This window comes from Lactuca serriola, chromosome 9 (assembly GCF_051521515.1).
Source record: "Lactuca serriola cultivar US96UC23 chromosome 9, Lser_US96UC23_V15, whole genome shotgun sequence".
NCBI classification, from domain to species: Eukaryota; Viridiplantae; Streptophyta; class Magnoliopsida; order Asterales; family Asteraceae; genus Lactuca; species Lactuca serriola.
The window spans coordinates 209,570,262-209,585,693 of NC_136416.1; the positions used below are offsets into that span (position 1 = coordinate 209,570,262).

The 15,432-nt window shown below is 37.6% G+C and overlaps 1 long non-coding RNA gene and 2 pseudogenes across 2 annotated transcripts; 1 reads left to right on the top strand and 2 right to left on the bottom strand.

Moving 5' to 3' along the window:
• Positions 1-316: 316 nt before the first annotated feature.
• On the bottom strand, positions 317-2,910 carry LOC145074465 (BRASSINOSTEROID INSENSITIVE 1-associated receptor kinase 1-like; annotated as a pseudogene). The gene is made up of 7 exons (XR_013691857.1): positions 2,777-2,910; positions 2,553-2,624; positions 2,384-2,455; positions 2,217-2,305; positions 1,961-2,098; positions 1,108-1,895; positions 317-1,009 (listed from the first exon to the last, which is right to left on the bottom strand). The product of XR_013691857.1 is annotated as a BRASSINOSTEROID INSENSITIVE 1-associated receptor kinase 1-like (transcript).
• A 5,030-nt stretch (positions 2,911-7,940) lies between these two features.
• Positions 7,941-8,868, bottom strand: LOC145074467 (uncharacterized). The gene is made up of 3 exons (XR_013691858.1): positions 8,467-8,868; positions 8,120-8,252; positions 7,941-8,009 (listed from the first exon to the last, which is right to left on the bottom strand). It is a non-coding gene; the product is annotated as an uncharacterized LOC145074467 (long non-coding RNA).
• A 1,803-nt stretch (positions 8,869-10,671) lies between these two features.
• LOC145076507 (AMP deaminase-like) lies at positions 10,672-12,789 on the top strand (annotated as a pseudogene).
• The last annotated feature ends 2,643 nt before the right edge of the window (positions 12,790-15,432 follow it).

Consider the following 15,432-nt stretch of genomic DNA (forward strand, 5'->3'; position numbering starts at 1 on the left):
TCTCTCTCTCTCCCTCTCTCAAACACATACACACAATTAGGGTTTCTCACAAAGCTCTAAGGTGACAAGGGAGGCGGATATGAAGGCTTTAGGCCCTTTAAATAAGACACAAACCCTGAAAATTAGGGTTTTCTTACTCATCACCTACTCGTCGAGTTGGGATCCTCCGACTCGTCGAATAGACTCTAAAAATCACGTGGCTATTAACTCCTCTACTCGGCGAGTTGGGACATCTAACTCGTCGAGTTTCTCTGAAATAAAGAATATAAAATAGTTAAATATTATACCTGGGAATCGGGATGTTACATAGTTCTTATCTAGGCCTATGACTTGTGTATTTTCTATGTACTCATTATATTTTTGTAACCAATACGAATCGATGGGAAATACTATTCAACATATTCTTCTTCCTTAAAATGTAAACATCCACAATCGAACCAAAATGACGAAAGGCCTTCCATTGTTTCGATTCATCTCGACTATGAAGAAAACTTGATGAAGAAGTATGTGATAACCTTCCCTCCTATCGTGTCATCTCTCATTAGTTTAAAAAGAATCCTACCCAAAATTTTTACACAACATGACCATATGGTTTTTATATATTTTTGAAAATTCACAACACAATGATCTACCAACCTAGGCATAGTCTCGTAACATGACTCGTAAGAGTTATAAAAAAATGCATAATGACAAACAAAAGGCCCTTAGATCATCTTGGACCCGACAAACGATCGTTGCTAGGGTTGTAAGATGAATCTTGCTTATTCCGTACATGCATGTGCCTAAACTCTTGCCGAAAAATCTCCTCTTTCTGCCACTCCTCCCATCTCTCTTCTAAACCATCACCTTCAAGCATTTTTACAACTTCCGACATTTTTGGTCTCTCGAGTGGTATCACTTGTGTGCACAATAAAGCTATCTGTATCAACTCTTCCACAACATCTTGCAGATAATTACCTTCCACATCCACCAATATCTCCATCTTATTTTCCCCCAAAAGTCCTTTCACCTAAACAATTCCCAACTCAATTATCAAACCAAAATATATAAACGATGTAACAATTCTCAAGAATGATAATTTGATTAGGACGAAAATATATTTCTTACCCAATCAAGCAACATGACCTCGTCATCATTGGCGAGGCGCCCAAGATCATAGGCACGTTGCCCTGTGACGAGTTCTAGAAGCATCACACCATACCCAAATACATCCGATTTTTCTGAAGATCGCCGGGTGGATATATACTCGGGGGCAATGTGTCCAATTGTACCACGAACACCTGTTGTAACATGAGTATCATTGTAGTCCATAAGTTTGGCCAACCCAAAGTCTCCTACCACAGCTTCAAACTCCTCATCCAACAGTATATTTGCAGCTTTTACATCATGGTGAATGATCTTAGGGTCACAATGCTCATGCAAATAAGCCAGCCCCCTTGCGGATCCCAGTGCAATTCGTTTCCTTGTTGGCCAATCAAGAGGTCGATCTACAGTAGTTATCAATCAGCTACAAACTCCAGATTGACCTAAAAACTCAAAGTTGACCTTCCTACCTCGTAGACACGATGCAACACTACCATTGACCATGAAGGGATAAACAAGGAATCGTTCAGTTGGAGTCATACAAAACCCTTGCAGCCGAAGCAGATTCCGGTGCACCGCGATGCTTATCATTTCAACCTCCATTTGAAACTGCAATTCGCCAGCTTTAATACCATCTATCAGTCTTTTTACAGCCACCAGAGCACCATCAGCTAACCGTCCTTTGTAAACTTTTCCAAATGCACCTCGCCCAAGAATGTTTTTTTCATTAAAGTTATTTGTTGCAACTTGTAGTTCATGCAAAGAAAACCTCTTGATCAGTTGTTTCAGATGAACTCTCGGGTCCTCTTCAGCTACAAATGAGGAAAGAATCAAAGTTGGGCTATTGATCTTCTTGTTATATATAGTATTAACTAACCAGGCACATCAGTGAAATGATCTTGTTGGTATCTGCAACCCTGCCAAACAAGAGCAATTGCCTGATATAGAAAAACTAGAGCAACACCAACAGCAACTCCTTCAGCAATAGCTTTGATGACGTTGTAATTGTATCCTACTGAAATTACAGTTGCATATACAATCAGAAGGCGATAATTCCTTTACACAAAATATGAACTTTGACATGAGATCAAATACTAATGACATAAATTAACTATTATGACGATCGAAAATACCTGAAGGAGATTGAGAATTAGATGGAAGTGAATATGGATATTGTGCAGATGCCTCAAGCGGCCGCCTCAACTGGGAATTATTGTAAAAACTGAATGAAGAGAAGTTTACATATAACATTGGCAAGACATAGGACATAAGTTCAACAATGATGTATCTAAAAGCAGACCTGATATCTGTGAACCGTGAAAAGGAGCCATTGAAAGGGACAGTTCCTATCAAGATGTTGTTTGACAGATCACTGTGATATATAGAAGGAAATTAACCAAAGTTTTTTAGCTTTGTTTTAAACTTTTAATGATCACCAACAGTCAAAATGGACCAAGTTTTATACTTACATTAGTTGTAGCGAAACAATAGTAGTTAACGAATATGGAATAGTTCCTGTCAAACTGTTGTTACCGAGACGACTATCCTTGCACAAAGAGCAGAGAAACAACAACGTGATTCTCAAGAAAATCATAATTCATAATTTGCGAAAGAAGATATATGAAGTAAAACCGACAAAGCTACTCTAGTTTTCATCAAGAGAAGCTAGAATCCAGATTATGTGAAATCGTACAGGAAACGAAGTTTCTGAAGGTTGCCCAATGTATCTGGAATGGCACCTTCTAAACGATTCAGGTAAAGTTCCAAGCCCAACAAGTTCGTTAAGTTCCCAATCTCATCAGGAATTCTTCCACTGAAGTTATTACTGTAAAGATGCCTGTCCCAGAACAAGAATCAGGCATACTACTTCAATAAGCAAATACGATATGCAAACAAATACAGACTTACAAGTACTGTGTTGGTTTTTGACAGGCTCTTCACAAGGTTCCTGCAGAAGAGAAGTAACAGGGGACAAAATAAATTTCTACAGAGGGGTAGTTTAGGCAAAGGTTTTGTGATGTATTATTTCAACTGGAGGAGATGATTACAACGTACACAATGCCTAGGTATTTAAACCAATGGAAATGCAGAAAAATAGGGCAATACTAACTACTAGCTAGAGACCAGGTAAGACATTCTAACGTGGCCTTGATTTATTCTTCCTAAACAAAAAAAAACGTGCTTGACAACTTCTGAATTACTTCAACATTCTCCCCTTAATTCTGAATTGGCTTCATTCCAAGTAGTTCTCGCATTTCTTCATGTTTTACTCTTGACATTGACTTTGTGAGGATATCTGCCTTCTGCCTCGTGCCACACACATGACTTACTACAATCTCCCCTGTTTCAACACACTCTCTAATAAAGTGGTACCTTACATTAATGTGCTTACTACGCCCATGGAAGACTGGGTTTTTCATCAGGTCAAGGGCTGATCTATTGTCAACAAGTAATGTTACTGGTGGCACCTGTTGCCCGGTTATTTCTGTGAGCAGCCGACGAAGCCAAATTCCTTGACAAGCTGCCATAGTGGCAGCCATGAATTCAGCTTCACATGATGACAGGGCTACGCTTCTTTGCTTCTGTGAGGTCCAAGTTACCAGATTCCCATTCATGTAGAATACTGTCCCCCCTGTGCTCTTCCCATCTTCCAAATCCTTACCAAAATCACTATCAGAATACCCTGTGAGGTTGACTTTATAATCTCCTTTTGCATATGACAAGCCATAGTTTAGAGTACCCTTTATGTATCTGAGTATCCCCTTCACTGCTTGAAGATGTTTCACAGTTGGTTTCTCCATATAACGACTGACAGCACCAACTGCGTATGAGAGATCAGGGCGTGTGTGTGTAAGGTACCTGAGTGATCCAACGATACTCCTGTATTCAGTGGGGTCCACGGGTTCTCCATCTTCATCTTTTGTCAGCCTTAGTTTGTGTTCCATTGGGCTTCTTGTGGCATTGCAATTCATCATACGTGTCTTGTTTAGGATGTTCTTGGCATACGATTCTTGTTTTAGAGTTATTCCAGTATCTTGTTGGCTGACTTCGATTCCCAAATAGTAAGTTAGCAGACCAAGATCACTCATTTCGAACTTGGCTTTCATCTCCATCTTGAAATCGCTTACATCCTTTGGACAGTTACCAGTGACCAACAGGTCATCGACATAGACACCTACTATTAGGATTCTTCCTTCTTTCTTTCTTGTGTACACAGAATATTCGTGATGACATCTCGCGAATCCCAAACTCTTTAGGTATTTGTCAAGTCACGTGTTCCAGGCCCTGGGTGCCTGCTTCAATCCATACAGGGCCTTGGATAGTTTGTAGACCTTCCCAGCTGCGTTTTGCTTCTCGAATCCTTCGGGTTGTGAGACGTATACTTCCTCTTCCAGTCTTCCATTCAGAAAGGCTGTTTTTACATCAAGATGGTGCACCCTCCATCCACTTGACCCTGCAAGAGCTAGAATTACACGAACGGTTTCAATCCTTGCCACCGGAGCGAAAACTTCCTCATAGTCGATCCCTTGTTTTTGCACGTACCCTTTTGCCACAACTCTTGCTTTATACTTTGAGATTCCTCCATCTGGACCCCTCTTTACCTTGTAAACCCATTTTAACCCAATTGCTTTCCGGTCTTTTGGGAGTTCAACTAGGGTCCAGGTCTTATTCTTCTCGATTGATGACATTTCTTCCATCATCGCATTGATCCATTCAATTTTGTTTTTCGCTTCCTGGTACGTACTGGGCTCATCTTCATTCTGAATCATCATAAGCTCTTCCATGGGAATATGAATTTCATCTGTATTCTCATACAGATCTGTGAGGAGACGATATCGTCGTGGTGCACCGTCACCTGTGGAGCTAGCGGCGGTGGTGGGAGATGCGGTCGTTGAATCGAGTGTGATTGGTGAAATAGGTGAGCTTTGCGTATCTGACTGGTTTATGGGAGTTGGGCTATGTGGGCTTCCATGGGAACCCAATGGGGAACTTGTGTGCTCATCGTCATTAGCCCAATTACTATCAGTATTTAACCCGTGACCATATTGTAGAGAATATGGATCTGGGTCGGCTTCTCCTCCTTGAACATCATCCAAATCAAAGCCTTCTACCGTGAAACTCATTCCAGGAATTGCTTTTATTTTGGTTGTCTTCTCCCAATCCCAGGCTTGATCTTCCTCAAATACCACATCTCTACTTACATACAACATTCCTGTGTTAGGATCCAGCAATCTATGAGCTTTCGTTCCTCTTTCGGTTCCGAGATACACGACTTTTTTGCTTCTATCATCTAGCTTCTTCAGGTGGCTCTTAGCGATTTTCATGTGGGCAGTGCACCCAAATACCTTCAAATGGCCAACATGTGGCTTTCTTCCAGTCCATATTTCATATGGTGTAGAATCCTTTATGGCTTTTGTGCTTACCCTGTTGAGTATGTAGACAGAATGACTCACAGCTTCTCCCCACAACACATCTGGCACCCCCATTGCTTTTAAGCTACTCCTGACCATCTCTAGTACTGACCGATTTCTCCTTTCTACCACCCGTTCTGTTGTGGAGAATAGGGTGATGTGTAGTGTCGATCGAGCCCGGTCTTGTTACAGTACATGATAAATTCATTTGAGAGGAACTCCCCTCCTCTATCTGTTCTAAGTATCTTCATCTTCTCACCCGTCTCTATTTCGACTTTGGTTCTGAAATTCTTGAAGGTCTGCAATGCTTCATCTTTTGTTTTTAACAGGTACACCCACATTACTCTACTGAAATCGTCTACAAGCAACATAAAATACTTGTTCCCAGCTGGTGTTGGTGGTGAAACGGGCCCACACAGATCCCCATGAATGAGCTCTAATCTTTTCTTTGCCTTGAAACTTGTACTTGCTGGAAATGGGAGTCGAGTTTGCTTCCCACTGAGACACCCTTCACACGGTCTTATTGGGATCACCATCTTGGGAATTCCTTCGATCAAACTCTTTTCGGACATCAATTTTAGTGAGGCAAAATTCACATGACCTAACCTCATGTGCCATAGCCACGTTGGATCTCTAGTTTCAGCAACCAAGCAATTTTGAGTTACTTCTTCAAGTTCTATTTTGTAGAGACGATTTTGGGACTTCTTGACCTTCATAAGCAATCTACCAGTTCTGTCATGTATCCACAAAAATGGCTCCTTTATCTTGATCTCGTCTCCACTCTCTGATAGTTGACCAAGGCTGATGATGTTACTGCACAAGTCAGGTATGTAGTACACTTCTTGGAGTTTTCTATGCTTTCCATTCTTACACTGAAAAATTATTGATCCTTTGCCCTCGATTCTGACTTTGGATTCATTACCGAACTTGACATACCCTTGTATTTTCTTATTCAGATCACAGAACTTCTCTACATCACCGGTCATGTGATTGCTTGCACCTGTGTCGAGATACCATAGCCTTGACTGATTTGAGTCCTCACCTTTAGTTTTCAGCTTTGGGTTTACCTTCTCTTCATTTAGGAATACTTCACCAACCTCTTCTTTATCTTCAAGAGAGGAAAATAGCAATGCAGGTTCGTTGTCTTCCCGTATCAAGTTAGTTTCATGGCTCCTCTCCTTTCTTGGATTCTTACACCCAGCTGCGTAGTGCCCGAATTCCTGGCAGTTATAGCATTGTATCCCTCTTTTATCTTGACTGCCGGATGACCCATTACCTCCTTCTCGTTGGTGATGTGAGCCACCTCTTCCTTGTCCGCCACGACCTCCATTATTTCGACCTCTACCTCTGCCTCGACCTCGTGAGCCTCCAAATCCTCCTCGATTCGGCTTAGATTTGGAGTCACCTTCTCCCTTTTTCTTTGTTCTTTCAGACCACTCTTGATGAGTCAAGAGCAGTTTTCGATCATCACTTTCTCCATGCCCTTTCAATCTTTCTTCATGAGCTTTCAATCGGCCTATTACTTCCTCCACACTCATTGTGTCCAAGTCCCCAAATTGCTCAAGAGTTGAGGCAATTTGAAGGAATTTTGACAATACTGCCCTGAGTAACTTCTTCACTACATAGTTTTCTTCCACAGTTTCTCCCAGAGTGCGCATGGTGCTGACTACATTCGTTACCTTTGCGGAAAAATCGTCAACACTTTCTGTCTCTTTCATGATCATGGCCTCAAACTCAGCTTTCAAGGTCTGAACTCTTGCAATCTTCACTCTATCTGCTCCTACAAACATCGTTCGCAGGGCTTCCCATGTTTCTTTGGCCGATTTCTTCTCAGATAGTGACATTACAAACTCTTCCGGAATCCCTTGGTAAATGACCGCTAGTGCCATCTTGTCCTTCTTTACCTCTACCACCGTGTTGGCTGTTCGAGGCTCAACAGCATCCCATACACCATGGGCTTGCATGAACACGCGCATCTTGATTGCCCATGCCCCGTAATTACTCCTGGATAACATCGGATAGTGGAGGGTAATTTGCCCGTCTTTTTCACCATTGCCATTGCTTCCCGACATCTCTTCACGAGATTGATACTTGGGCATACACCAGGTTGGGCTCTGATACCACTTTGTTGGTTTTTGACAGGCTCTTCACAAGGTTCCTGCAGAAGAGAAGTAACAGGGGACAAAATAAAGTTCTACAGAGGGGTAGTTTAGGCAAAGGTTTTGTGATGTATTATTTCAACTGGAGGAGATGATTACAACGTACACAATGCCTAGGTATTTAAACCAATGGAAATGCAGAAAAATAGGGCAATACTAACTACTAGCTAGAGACCAGGTAAGACATTCTAACGTGGCTTTGATTTATTCTTCCTAAACAAAAAAAAAAAAAAAAAAAAAAAAAAAAAAAAAAAACGTGCTTGACAACTTCTGAATTACTTCAACATACTGTAAGTTGCTAAGTTGACCAAGCTATGGAACAAGTTGACCAGACAAATATGTGTTTCCAAGATCACTGCTTTCAACAAATCCCAGTATACAAATTTATTCGTAAGACGTAAAAAATTGCAAAAAAAAGCAATCTCATTTAAAATTTTGTCGAAATGTACAGGTTGGTGAGCTTACATTTGAGTAACACGTTTCTCAGTGTTACAAGTAATATAAGACCACCCGCATGGATTGACTTGGGTTATATTCCAACTTTGCAAAACATTATTAGGATCCTGTAATTGTGTCTTTAGGGCATTCAATGCATCAACTGTCTTGCACATATATGGAATTTGATTATGGGCATATCTTTAATGTATCAAATTAAAACAATGAAGTTCTAAGACAAAACATCATAAATTTCATGATTCAAGGAAAGCAATTGCACTAAGTTAATATATTTTATCAAGCAACAATCATTTACTTATAAGCTAAGTCAAAATAATATTAAAAAAAAAAAAAAAAAAAAAAAACAAAGCATATACCTTCAGCATTCCCGTAAACCCTTAACGGATTAAAGAACCCAAAAATAAACCAATATAGGATCAGAGGGAAGGTCCTATCCATTTCTCGTAAGCTAAAAGTGTACATTAATTCCTCATGATCTACTCAACAATACAAAGAAATAAAAAAATATATATAGAAGGTGAAATACCGCATGCTAGATTTGAACACAACTTAACAACTAAAACATATGAATAACATCCACATATGCAAATAAAAAAACTAAAACCAATAACTCCAATTCAAGAAAGTCTTGAAAATGGTGATTGTGAAGTTCATCTGCAGTTTATTTTTCTGTATTAGAGATACTAAATTGAAGAGTAGTTTGGGGGATATGTCTTTGTGTATTCAGTCAAAGGTTCTATTTTTTCTCCTAAAAAGACAACTGGTTGTAGGGACAAAGAGAGGGATATAGTAGGAAATGGGGTGAGGCGATTTACTCCATTCATTTTCTGGGAAAAAGGGAGCATTGACAATTTGACTCCACGAGAGGACTTTAAAGCCACTGACTATACTTTAAAATAATACAAGCAAGATATTTCAAGAAAAAAATGTTAACGGCAGATAGATTCAATGACTTATCGGTATGCATTAATTATGGGGACTGAGGTTTCTACCATCGGTTGAACGCCCCCAACCTAAATTACAATACCCTTAAAGAAGGTGATACTCGAGTTCATAAGAAATTATCTCCATACTGCACGTGAAATCCAACAACAGGTTACTTAAATTTCTCCCTAAACAAGAGTTCACTCATGCATTTTTATCAAACACTTAATTCGCATGTGAACGTATCAAACAAAGACTTGCTAAAAAAATGAAATTGATTGTTGGGTCGACATGATACGGATAAAGATAAGAGAGTAACGAAAGCAATACACCTACAATTGAACCTAGCCTGAGTTCGTATAATTGTATAGAAACGAGATTTGCTAGCGATCGCAAGCAAGTTTGGAGTTTATGCCCAATGATTAGCAAGAGCCATCAAAATTCCCCGCTAGATATGATTTACAGTTGTAGCACAAATTTTATAGTAATGGACAATCTTTCCGGAAAAGACGCCTTTCCAAACAATGTCTTCAACGAACTATTCGTGAACCGTTCGGCGGGAAGTTCGTTTATGTTTGTTTATTTAATAAATGAACGAACATGAACACAAATTCTCGTTCGTTTAGTTAGAGCATATGGTATGGGCAACTAGAAGTGGTGTTATGACAAGAAGCAATAAGAAGAGGGGGTGGTGTTCATGGTGTTATAACACCATGTTAAGAGGAGAGAGATAGAGAGAGAGAATTTGGACAACCAATAGAAAATCACGTTGCATCTAGTCATGACCACAACAAGAAGCCACACAACTAGATACAACAAGAAGGGGTGATGGTATTCATCTTGTTATGACTAGGTTATGAGGTGTCACATCAGCAAAAATTGCACTTCTCGTTGCCCATACCACATACTCTTAAACGAACGAACATGAAGAATGATCCCATTTGTTCAATTATGTTCGTGAATGTTCATTTATGTTGTTCGTTTACGTTTGTTTTTGTTTGTTCATATAAGTTCCCACTACAAGAATAAGCACCTATAGAGACGATATCTATAGGGACGACATATGTCAGTCGCAATAGTCGCCCTATAGGGACGACATGTTGTTGCCATAGAGTTGATATGGGGACGACATATCACTCCAATAAATAACAAAAAGTAAAAAATAACATATTTTTTAAATCCTTTGACGGAAATAATGGGGGAAGGTCGTTTTGGGGATAGCTATAGGGACTACTTGTCGTCCTCATAGCTCTCTACGGCTAAAATTGGAACAGCCCCTTCGTTTCATTCACGCACATCAATCATCGGTCTCTCTTTATCGATCGGTCAAATATTCTCCTGTGACGACTTCCTCACCTCCCACCACCGGCAAATCTTCTTCCTCTCTCCACCAATCCTCATGCTAGTTGCCGAAGACCACCGACGATCAGCTTCAACACCGACGATTCCAACTACCGGCTTCCTTTTCACCCCCGGTTACGAATTCTAACAATTACAAGCCCCACTCTGGCGACCTAGGTTAGTAATTCTCGGTTACAAACTAGAATTGGGGTTTATGTTAGCAATTATGTGTTTGAAACTGGAATTGTGATTTTCTATGGTTTCATAGCTCTCATAGAAATCATTGACGGAGAGGAATGTCGAACACCATCGTGAATGGCCTTGTCGGAGCTGGCGGAGGTATCATTGCTCAAATCATCACGTATCCTCTCCAATCGGTACTTATTCCTTCCCTTTTACTCTCTTTGTCTACTTCCTATTCGTTTGAAGAAGATGATGATATGACTGACAATGCAGATCTAGATACAACATACCTTCATACTAATGGAAATGCTGTAAGCTTTTGATACATTATTAGATCTTCGTGTGTGTTTGTAACTGATACCTGGTATTCCATCTTGAAACACACACTTTTTAACATCTGTTTGGCATCTACCAAATAGGGTCATCGGAGCCTACCAGAACATAATAATGCAAATGGAGAGCATAGTGTATCTGGAGACCTGCATGGTGTTCAACCAGATCATGTAGCTGCTGATATTCTTAGGAAAGAACCAGAGCACAAGACCTTTGTAAGGCTGAGAATCAGCCCATTTGGTAATCTTCTCTCTTTCTTTTTGTTTGTAATTTCATATATGCAGGAAAACACATACACACACAAGTATTTGAAAATTGAATAATCTTATTTCTTTCCAACTCCTCTTATTGTAGAGACACCATCTTCTGATGAAGCAGAGGTTTATAGAGCATTACAAGTGTGTCTTGAGATGCGAAAGAGCTATGTGTTCGGAGAAAGCATTGCTCCACGGGAGAAACAAGTTATATCTGATCCTAGTTCTCCAAAGCGTAATCCAAATCCTTTTGAGTATACCCCTGAGACAAAATATGATGTAGGTTTGAAGTTTCTGACACAAGTTTGTTCTTGATGCTTATTTTCTTAAATCTTGACTTGATATTCAAATGCTTGCAGCATTATTTTCAAATGGAAGATGGCGTGGTTCATGTTTATGCAGATAAAGATTGTAAGATAGCATGAATCAAGAGCATCTGTTGAGGTTCATTAAGTCCAAGTTCAGAAGGAAACCAGATGAGGTAATGCTTCATATCTATTTCTTGATCATTTAAAAATGTGTTTCTCTTTTGCATGAATCAAAGTTTATTTTTTCCTGTTTCAGGTTGTAATATTTTGTGATGGGACATATCTGACCTTAAAAGAGGTTTTTGAGAGCTTGGATTTAACCGAGTAACTTTACTATCTGTAGAACAATTATATCTTCTTGTGTGAATGTTTTTTTATGATCATAAGTCTTAAATGCAGATATGACCTGAATGTTGATCAATTAGATGTGCATGCAGACAAGAGCACATTTCATCGTTTTGATAAATTCAATATGAAATACAACCCATGTGGTCAAAGTAGGCTTCGGGAGATTTTCTTGAAACAGGACAATCTTATTCAAGGTAAGTTTCAGTACTTTTTCAGGTCGTTTCCTTGCTGAGGTAACAAGCCAAGTGTTTGTAGATCTTGAAGCGAGTAAATATCTATATATGGAAGAAAGCAAAGTGAATGGGACAAGTGAGTTTTGAAATCCATGTTATTTATTTATTCCTTTTATCTGTTTTGATTCATGCATAACACTTACACTTACACTTAAAGCTTTTTCCTTTTGACGGATGGCTGAATACATAATATCTATATATGGAAGAAAGCAAAGTGAATGGGACAATTTAGCTAGATGGATTGTAAACAATGAATTATACAGTGAGAATGTTGTCTGGTTGATTCAGGTGATCTCTTACTACAATACTATAAAAGACACCAAATGTTTATACTTTAATATCAACTAACATTATAATTTATATGCATACTTGTGTTGTTCAGCTACCCCGACTTTACAACATATACAAAGAAATGGGAATTGTGACATCATTTCAGACAATTTTGGATAATGTTTTAATCGATCAAGATTCACATCCCCAGTTGCATGTTTTCTTGAAACAGGTACCAATTAAATTGTACACATTACATAATTTGAATTTGATTTATTTCATAAAAATTTGTATGTAATGTTTTAATAATCTTATAAAGGTGGTGGGATTGGATTTGGTGGATGATGAGAGGAAGCTTGAAAGAGGCCCTACAATCTTGCATTCTCATACCCAAAATAAGCTTCGTGAATCAAAGGGCATGACAACTATTGTTTCAAATTGCCCTTTTTAATTTGGTCTGTGAACAGGTATTTTTAGTAGGTGCAATTGCGAAACTTATTGCTTAGGATGAAACGTATTAACTAAATATCTCCATCTATGAGGACGACATGCTGTCTTTATAGCTTTATCTATGTAGACGACTTGTTGTCTTTATAGACGCACCTATAGAGACGACATGTCGTCTCTATAGATTTATCTATGGAGACTAGCATCGTATAGCGACAAACCAAAAAAGGACAACATGTCGTCTCTAAAGGCTATCTACTGCGACAGTATTTATAGCGACGGAAAAAAAGATCTATTGTGACGGGGCTATGGTGACAAGAGCTATGGGGACGATATGTCGTCTTGGACACCTATAGGGACGACTTTTAGAACCTATAGAGACGACATTTGTCGTCCCTATAGGTCCGGTTTCTTGTAGTGTCCTTTTATGTTCATATATGCTTTATTATATCTGATAATATTACTATATTATATTTTCATTAATGTTTATATATGCTCGAATTATGTTTGTTTATCTTTGTTCATTTATGTTCGTTTAGCATGTTCATGAACATAAACGAACGAACATGAACAATGCAATTTGTTAAACGAACGAACATGAACAAGAAAACTCGTTTGTTTATCCGTTCGTGTTCGTTCATTTGTTCGACTAACTTAAACGAACGAATATGAACAAGTCTCGTTCGTGTTCGTTTGGTTCGTTTACATCTCTAATTCCTGTGGTTCGGTTTCTTAATGCCAATTTATTTATTTTATTATTTATTTTTACCGAAATGGACGACTTTTCAAGAGAACCATTTTTAGGAGAAAATATTAAAAATAATACTTCTATTTTTTAAAAAAATTATATATTGATCAGTTTTCAATATGTTTCACTTTTATCTTTTAAGAAAATTATAAATTGATGGGTTTTTCAATATTTATTTGTCTAATATACTAATATTAGAACAATATTAGTATATTACCCTTATTGTTTTCATTTTCCTTTTTTATTTTCAACAATTTATTTAATTAAAAGTAAAACAAAAACCTCACCCAACCCTTTCCTATTCTACTACAAGACTTGCATCACTCTACACTACCACCATTGTAGCTTGCCAAATATGATAATTCTAGCATCGTCATCACCTTGATGAATGTCGTCTGAAAACCATGTATCTATTTTGTTTCTATAATGAAATCTACAAACAGGTTCCGCAAAGGGGTATCAAATAGTTTTAGGTTAATCTTGATTTTCTTTAACGAAAATTATAATCTACTTCTAAACTATTCTTTAATTTTATGTTCAGGACTTGAACCTTTGAACTCATGAAATGAGGACAACACCATATAAGTATTTGGAATCTTTTATTTTCTAAATATGTTTAATTAATTAATGGGTAATTTGCAATGTTTGAAAGACTCGAATAAATAGTTGGTAAGTAGTCCTTTTTTAAGAGAAAGTTTAGCTGCTATTTTATATTTAAAGTGTACTCAGACATTGAGAAATTAAGGAGAATTGTTCCAACAACATTACATTTATTCCTCTTGTTTAACATTAATTTTTCATTTTGCAAATTACCAAGGCGACTATTCCAACAATTGGGTGAGTAGAAGAAGTGTTGATCCTAATATGATTAATAGAAACAACATTGGTTGATCAAATGTGAAAGAAAGCAGCAAGTTTGTGATCGATAGAAAGCAAGTATAGAGGCTAATCAAGTCGTGATCGGCAGAAAAAAAGGAAGCAACAATCTATCACTTTTGATCGAGATAAAAAGAAAAGAAGCAAGACCTGAGCAAGCAAGATAGAAAGCATAAAATCGAGGCAAGAGACAACAAGAGTCGAAGGACGACAGCAAGACCCGAACTGAAAGACCCCAACTTTCATATTTCTGAAAACATTATTATCACTCCAAAACATGCTACATACATATTCAAAAATAATATTTTACATTGATAACTTGTTTACAAACGACTGGATACAAACCGACTATTACAAAGTGTTATATATTAAACAACTACCCAGGATACTATACTTCTATACATACATGATCATATATTAGTTTTACATATAATATGAACGCATTTTATATATATATATATATATATATATATATATATATATATATATATATATATATATATATATATATATATATATAAAATACTAACAAGTTTTATTTAATATTTTGTTAACTTTAAATTGAACAAGATCATATATTAGTTTTACATATAATATCAACGCATTTTATTATCGTAGTTGCCAATGAACATTACAAGACATATTACTTATTTTAATTTATGATATAATTAATCAATTAAATTCATATATGAAAAACATCGTTTAGATTGATTTTAATATTTAACTCACTCCCTTGACCTTGAATAAAGTCAAAATTTTTGTAACATATATAAAATGTAATTTAATAATAACTAATAAGTGTTAGTGTACTAGTCTCTACATACATCATTTTATTATATATGCGATTACTAAATTTTGAAATTTGAAAGGCCTTAATTTCTGCTTTTGCCCCGGGCCTCAAATTGGTTTGAACCAGCCCTGATTTTGACATATATAATTTCCCTAAAAATATTTCTACATGAATTACCGAATCTGAGTATTCCACGAGTACTCGTTACTTGGTAGTCGGCCGAACATGTACCGAATAGCGAGTTCTACAACCATGGTTTTCAGGAAA